This window comes from Chaetodon auriga, chromosome 5 (genome assembly GCF_051107435.1).
Source record: "Chaetodon auriga isolate fChaAug3 chromosome 5, fChaAug3.hap1, whole genome shotgun sequence".
NCBI lineage: Eukaryota > Metazoa > Chordata > Actinopteri > Chaetodontiformes > Chaetodontidae > Chaetodon > Chaetodon auriga.
In genome coordinates, this window is record NC_135078.1 from 8,505,251 (window position 1) to 8,512,500 (window position 7,250).

The 7,250-nt window shown below is 40.5% G+C and overlaps 1 protein-coding gene across 1 annotated transcript in view; it reads left to right on the top strand.

Moving 5' to 3' along the window:
• Positions 1 to 7,240: 7,240 nt before the first annotated feature.
• Positions 7,241 to 7,250, top strand: part of LOC143321018 (ADAMTS-like protein 2) — a 26,514-nt gene continuing 26,504 nt past the window's right edge. The window contains exon 1 of the mRNA XM_076731115.1: positions 7,241 to 7,250. This exon is cut by the window's right edge and continues 159 nt beyond it. The gene's annotated coding sequence lies outside the window, so the exon portion shown is untranslated.

Genomic DNA, 7,250 nt, shown 5'->3' on the forward strand with positions numbered 1-7,250 from the left:
TGTGCAGTAAACAGCAACAATTTCTTGAAAGTCCAACATTTTATATAAACAGTGGCCACCTGCCATATAAGGCTAATTTCTGTTACCTCCTCTTAGTGAAGCCATATTTGACTCTGTGCTGCACTGTTGGTCCCAGCAAGGTTTCCAGTATGAATGTCTTCAACGATCCCATGATGGGGTTGAGGCAGCAGTTGCCCTCCTCTCAGCTGTTACACCTGCTCATGGTGTTGAGGCAGCGACACAAAGGGTGCAGTATTGCTGAGGGGTTTCACCCCATGCCTCAGATTCTCGGAGTGTTTCAGTAACCTGAGCTGCCGGGGACGAGACTGGAAACAAACTCTCAGGCGTGATGGTTTTGGAAACGCTGCTGTGGCCTAACCACGCCCTCTGCCGGGAACTTCTCTGCAGATTTAAAGCTCCTCTTGTGTTTCAAATGGGTCTGCCATCTTTGTGTTCCCACCTAGAACCTACCAGGCTGATAAGTGTTTGCATAAGAAGACATAGTTTATAAAGTAGTTTGTATTTTGTAATATGCACACATTAAAACCCTTAGCTCAGCATAATGAAATAAATGTCATTCTTGCAGCCGAACTGGCACCACTGTGGTTGCAGGTTGCACTTTCTATGAGAGGAATGTGCATGTGTCCCACCCACCCACCTGTGGGTGAAAAGTAATTTGCCACAATGAGAGCAGAGCAAGTCTTCATTAGTACAACTGTCATTGATGGCATGAGTCAGATGACCTTAGATGACCCCAACCCAAGCCCATACCCACCCTCCAAGACTTGGTCAACGAGGTCAAGTCTGGTGTGGACTTTGGAATGAACCATGTGAAAGTTGGAGAAAGGCTGAAGGCCCGAACATGCTCCACAGCACACACGGACAGTGGCTGCACAGGCAGTTCTGTTTATATTTCGTTATGTGTGTGTGTATTTGAGGACGTGTCTACGCATGTGTAGACTGCTTGTACAGTTTGTGTGTACAAGTCACGCTGTCATAAATTTTGAGCTGACCCTTAAGGCATGGACAGGTGATGAAATCGACTTTACGTTGTCCCTTGTGGCTACACTGACTGACGTGGAAGGTGTGACTGATACTGGATTCTTGAGGCTGATACTAGTATAGCTAGTTAGGTTTTTTTTTTTTTTTTTAAATCTGATAATGATTTATCAGCTTGACATAAACAAACAATCTTGATACTGATCACTTGGATTTTTTTTTTGAATAATAAACAGTGGGATATTTTACAGTGCAAAAGTCTACTCAGTGTTGACAGTGTTGTTTCTGAATGTACACAAATCTAGTTTGGCATTTCTGTGCTGCAAATCCTCGTTACTTATTGATATCTCACAGATATATATGTATGTGTTATTTATTTTACTTATTTTTAATTAAGTAGCTGAATACGAACTACTACTACTACTACGAATGACAACTGTTGACCACAGTGACAATTTCTTGATACTCGTGAGATGATTTTGACAAATATATATGAACACATCTTTGAATTTATTTCACTGCAAGAAAAGAAGAATTGTCTGATGGAAAACATCATTTTAAGTCAAACATTCGCTCTGGCAGAAGGTCTGTGATGGACGACATCGGTTTTTTCCGCTGATGACCATCCTGGCATCAACGCTCACTCGGATAAAAAGTTAATCTGCAGCATGTCACTCAGCAGCCATCACTGAGAGAACGTAGATACTAGAAAAGCTCATCTGGTGTCACCTTTTCATCTCTCCAAATGTCTAGTTGATATGGACTGTTGTGGCAGTGAAATGTGAGGACCCTCAGTTCTTCTTGTCCAGGAGAGTTTGTGGCCTGTGGTGACTTTCACCTCAGGACCTCTCAGTCTAAACACGGCGGGTTAGTGTGGGAATGTAGAACAGACTTCCTGGACGCATCTGAAAAAACACTGGGCTTCCTTTTGATTCAGTAATAAATAGCTGTGACCTCTGACCCTCGGGCCTTCTTTCACAAATAATTGGAGGGCAGTGCTTATGTTTCAGCCAGCTAGTCACTCAGGACGAATGGGAACCAGTGTGAGTGGAGCACTTCACCTTAATTCTGGTGTTATTTTACCTTGTCGGCGAATGGTCATCTTGATCGTGACATTTTATATGTTGCTTTTAATTCATCAGATATTTTATTCTAATTCTTTGTTTTGATATAGATTCCAATAAAACCCTCTATTTGCACTGTTAATTATATAGCGCAGCTTAATAAGCAGGAAATTATATTTTTCCTTCAGTTTCCCTTACAGAGACTTTTGGCTGCTCTCCTCCCCCATCAAACTTTAATTAAATGCTAAGCCTTGTTTTTCTCTGGATGCTGTCATTTGAAGGATTGTTTCAAAAAGTCTCAGACCAAGAAACAGCCGTCTACAACAGTGAATTGCACATGAGTGAGATAATGTATAAGATGTACTTTAATTCAACAATGCCATCTGCAAAACTATTCATGGCACAAAATCAAGACAGAATCGTGACAACGTAACAAAGTAACAGTATCTTCAACGTAACGTTCAGCGTGGCTCCAGTTCATCATGTCTTTTCGTTTTCCCAGGAAAATTTCTGAGTAGTACAGGAGCTGATGCATTTCATCTTGACAGCAGACCAAAACTAGAATTAAACCTCATTAATTAAACCCTTTGACCTTTTGGATATAAAATGTCATCACTTCATCATGTTATCCTATGAGGCTTTGTCATAATTAGCGTATGAATTATGTATGAATTTTGACCAAAAACATGTTTTGTGAAGCACAGTGACCTTTTACCTTTGACCCTCAAAATCTGATCAGTTCATCCTTGAGGTCAAGGACATAGGGACGGACAGACAACCCAAAAAATAGTGCCTTCGGCCATGGCTGTGACTAGCACGGAGGCATAAAAACTGCTGCTTCTCTGGACTCAATTTAAGAGAGTCAAAAAAAAAATATAACACGCCAGCCAGAGTGAACAGTGAGTGGTTTTTAGTACAGAATGTCAGTTCAGTGATCACTGATATCAGTAGCAAAACACCAAAGCAGTGATCAGTTATTACCAGATGTGTTGCAAAAGTGAAGAACTCAAGAACTCTGTCATGTGAAGAAAGTCGTTCCAGCAGTTAAATGACTCTTATAAAATCCATATTCACTTAACCAGCAGAAATACTCATGTGGTTTAACCAATGCTGTTTAAAATATGAATGACAATTTTCTCTTTTTTCGAGTTTGTCTTCCAGTCCAGTGTTTTCAGGAAGAAGTGTGTTTTGTTTCACACATTTTGACGCTTTTTTTAATTTCATTTTTTTCTGCTTTCTGCGGTCGTATTTATAACGCTTTAATTGCTCTTTTGTCTGCATGCCCCAACTCTAATGACTCCAGACTTTGTTTGGCATGCTGCAAATGGGCACACACAAAAACACACCCATGGGACTGTTCTAAGCCCTCGTGCAACACGTTTTCTCTACAGCTTTCATTTTTTTGTCGAGTGGAGGGTGGTGGGCTTTAATTAGTGGTGGTGGTGGGCAGGGCTTGTTCCTCTGGTCTGGCAGCCACCCTGATTTTTGTCTATCTGCTTAGAAATCTGGCAATGGAGCAGAGGGACGGCTAATGTAGCCAACAGACACACCAGTGGCAGACTTAGAAGAAGAAGAGAAATAGATGGAGAATGAGAGAAAGTCAAAGAGATTAAACATTTTTGACAGGAGTAGCAGCTCAAGGTGTGTTTGCCAAGCCCAGTGATCAATACATGTGTCATTTCCAATGAAACTCTAGGTCCTGGATTATTTAACTCCCCCAGGAACCACATCACCAAGGACAGAAACCTGAAGGATCCCAGCTTAAGCACGTTACATAAAGTCTGTGTGAGTATGTGCTGAGCCGTATACATGAATGGAATTAAATGAGGGATCAAGAAAGAGAAAAGGGAGTAATCAAGAGAACAAGTGCAAAGCTGCAAAGAGACAGCTGAAGAAACACAGAGAAGCGAAGAAAGGAGTGTGACCAAAAGAGTAGAGAAAGAAACATTCAGCGAGGAGGAGAGGGAGGGGTGAGAAATAACAGCAGAAAAAGGGAGAGAAAAACATGGGAGAGAAGAGGAGAATCGTAATAAAGCCAGAGGGAGGGAGACAGACAGATGAGGAAAAAGAGGGGAAGACGACATGGTGGGCAGACATGGTGGTCCTCAGACGTCTGCTCGTCCTCCTCTCATCATTCACTCTTCTTTCCTCGCCTCTCATTCCTCTGTCTGAATTGCTGTCCTCCCATCTGTTTTTGGCTTCCTCAGTGTGTTTCGGAGAAGTAGGAATCCCAGATCACCATCACTTAAAGGAGTATTTCACCTGAGGAAGGAAGTAGTTCATGTTGCAAAACTGCATCATATCATGTAACACACTGTGAAGTGTCCACTTACTTCAAAACAACTGGAGATAAATTGGTCAAAGTTCTTTCAAAATTGAAGGGGTCCTTATCAAAATTGCTTCCTGATATTCAGCATTTATGTTAAAAAAATGACTAGAGGACACTATATCTTATATATACTGTATATGTCCTTCATATATCCTCTTTAGACTCCATCACCTGTCTGCAGATCACCTCAGTTGTAACTGGTCCGTCTGTCTGTTGACACAAACGCCACTTTTAAGTTTGCACTCGTGCCATACATCGTTGGAAGGCAAACGTTCTTATGATTCAATTGATGCAAACCATTTAAAGATACAATTACAACAGCAATCAATCCCAACAACAACCAAACAAACATTCATAAAATAGAGCCAACTCACCTACTGTATGAAGTCTCATAAGTAATCCACCAGTGGTGAATTTAAAAAAAAAAAAAAAAAAAACAGAGAAAACAATCTGGTTACACTTGCAATGGCCCAGATGATCCAATCCAGTAAAATATTCATTCCAAAACTGTAATAATCCACAGTAAGATGTTTTATCATCTCAAATTAGCTGGCAACATGCTAATTTTCCCTGTTTCTCCATTATAATTCCAGTCAGCATGTACACATTGGTGACATGTTGGTCTAAAGATGCCCACAGCACACAGACTTTTTGACTGACACCTCACTTGACCAATTATGTTGTTCCATCTCCAAAGAGTCTGCATTGAAAGGAAGGACCTTGCTCTCTTCTTTTGTGTAAAGATCAAGGCAGTTGAAAGCAGTTGTGCAGATGACTGGTACTTTGTATAGCCAATGAAATTCCAAAAATGAAGATATGCTGCTTCAATGGGTAATTTACAGCTAGGAACAGTGCAAAATAGGGAAATTACACAGGGTTTGAAATGATAAATATTGTAAATGGCCTAACTATAAAGCTATAAAGCTTAAATGTAAGGATACCACCCCAAAATGTGACTGTAGATGGCCTAAATATAGATTGCCTGAATATAAATATAAATATTTATCAAAAAATGCCAAGACATACCATTAGAAAAACATGTAAAATATTCATTTTCTGTGCTACTGTTCTTCAGTTTTTATCAAAGTTGAGCTTGGGTAAACCTTCATGCTGTGGTCCCATTGTGTTTTCCAGCCAATAAGTCCCAGATAAGTTAAACTGCAGACATCTATTTGCAAAAAACAAAAAAAAACAAAAAAAAACAAAAAAAAAATTCGGGCAGAAGTAAAGACCTTCTAATCTAGTATGTTCAAACCTCTACTAATCTGGGGATAAAATTTACATTTCAAAAGAGACCAAACATCCAACTCGAAGAAAAATATGAAACAGACAAAATAAAATGTGTGCATGGCAAGATAAAGAAGTTTTTTTTAACTTAAAATAGTCAGAAAATATTGAATCACATATGACAAATGATTAGGGACAGCACTGAAGTTCAGAAAGACAAAGTTGGGGACTACTCGGTGAACATAACAGAACATGTGGCTGTGAGATAGAGCCTGATACTTTTTTCATGAGATGGTGGAGACCAAACCAGAGCTAACATGTATGTTGGATAAAATGAATATGATTTCAATAGATGAGAATGTTTCTTTGTGTCTATAAGATGTGTAACTCTACTGCTGACCACCGATTGATTACACATCCGCTATAACAACTTGATAAGATGACAGCATGTCAGGGCTGCAGTTTTAAGAGCAGCAAAATCATCAGGATGTCATTTTAAAAGATCTTTATTAACTTGCCCCACCTGCTGCTGCTCGCTCATGTCTGTCAAACTGCCATCTCCTCTGGCATATCTGCATCCACAGGATCTGCATACTGAGCTCATGTATCCAATTCACTCAGCGGTGCAATATCAGAGGGAGGCTGGCAACTGTTCACATGGTAAGTTTTTACACGTCTGTAGATCTAAATTGTGTTAGATGTGATTTTTATCCAGTCTCTTTTGTGGTGAAATGATCTGCCACCTGTTGCCATCACTGGAGTAGAAGGATAAAATACAATTTTCAGAACTCCACTTCATCCTAGTTCGTTCCACAAATATGAAAGAATAGCTTCAGTTATCATCAGTTGGGAACTTGGGAGGTCACATATCTTACACCATTAAAACGTCAATAGTTGTTATTGTTGGGCAGATATGAGGCTGAAATACAGTTCTTGTGTCACATTAACTACAACTATCATAAAAACATCATGGTTTTTGTGTGTGCACGATTATACTAGTACTCAATATTTTGTTGGCTTCCAAAAACGCCATATCAGGGCAATCTGAGAAACATGAATGAGAGTGTTTCTTCCGGAAACTTGTGTTTCAGCTCATTATGGAGGGAGAAGACCCAAGGGAGTAGAGCACTGTGGGAAGTAGGTTATAGTTCCTCTCTGTCTCCAATCTGCCTGTCTGTGTCTTTCTATGTTTGATTGTCTGTCAGAGTGATACTCTTCATCCCAACAACAGATTCCTGGGCAAAGATGGAGGCAGATAGTAGGCAGGTGTGATAGAGATATGAATGTAAAATAAATGTGAAGTTTATATTTGCACGGATTTTTTTATTTCCAGTAGACTTCAGATGCTACAGTGATTTAGAGAAAAGCAGTCAGTGTGTGTGAAAGCAGAGCAGCCAGCCCGGGTTGCTCCTGTTTTTTTTTTTTTTTACTCCTCTGATCCTCCCACCTTCTCCCTCTGCTGCCACTCTGCTGCTCCTGCTGACTGGGGAGGAGGAGGAAGAGGGATGCAGGGAGAGCACACCTTACCTCCCTCCCTTCCTCTCTTTCTTCCTCCCTCTGTCTGTCTCTCCCTCTTCACTCCACAGCGACAGCAGCACTCATCAACACACCACAACACACCACCGCTGTCG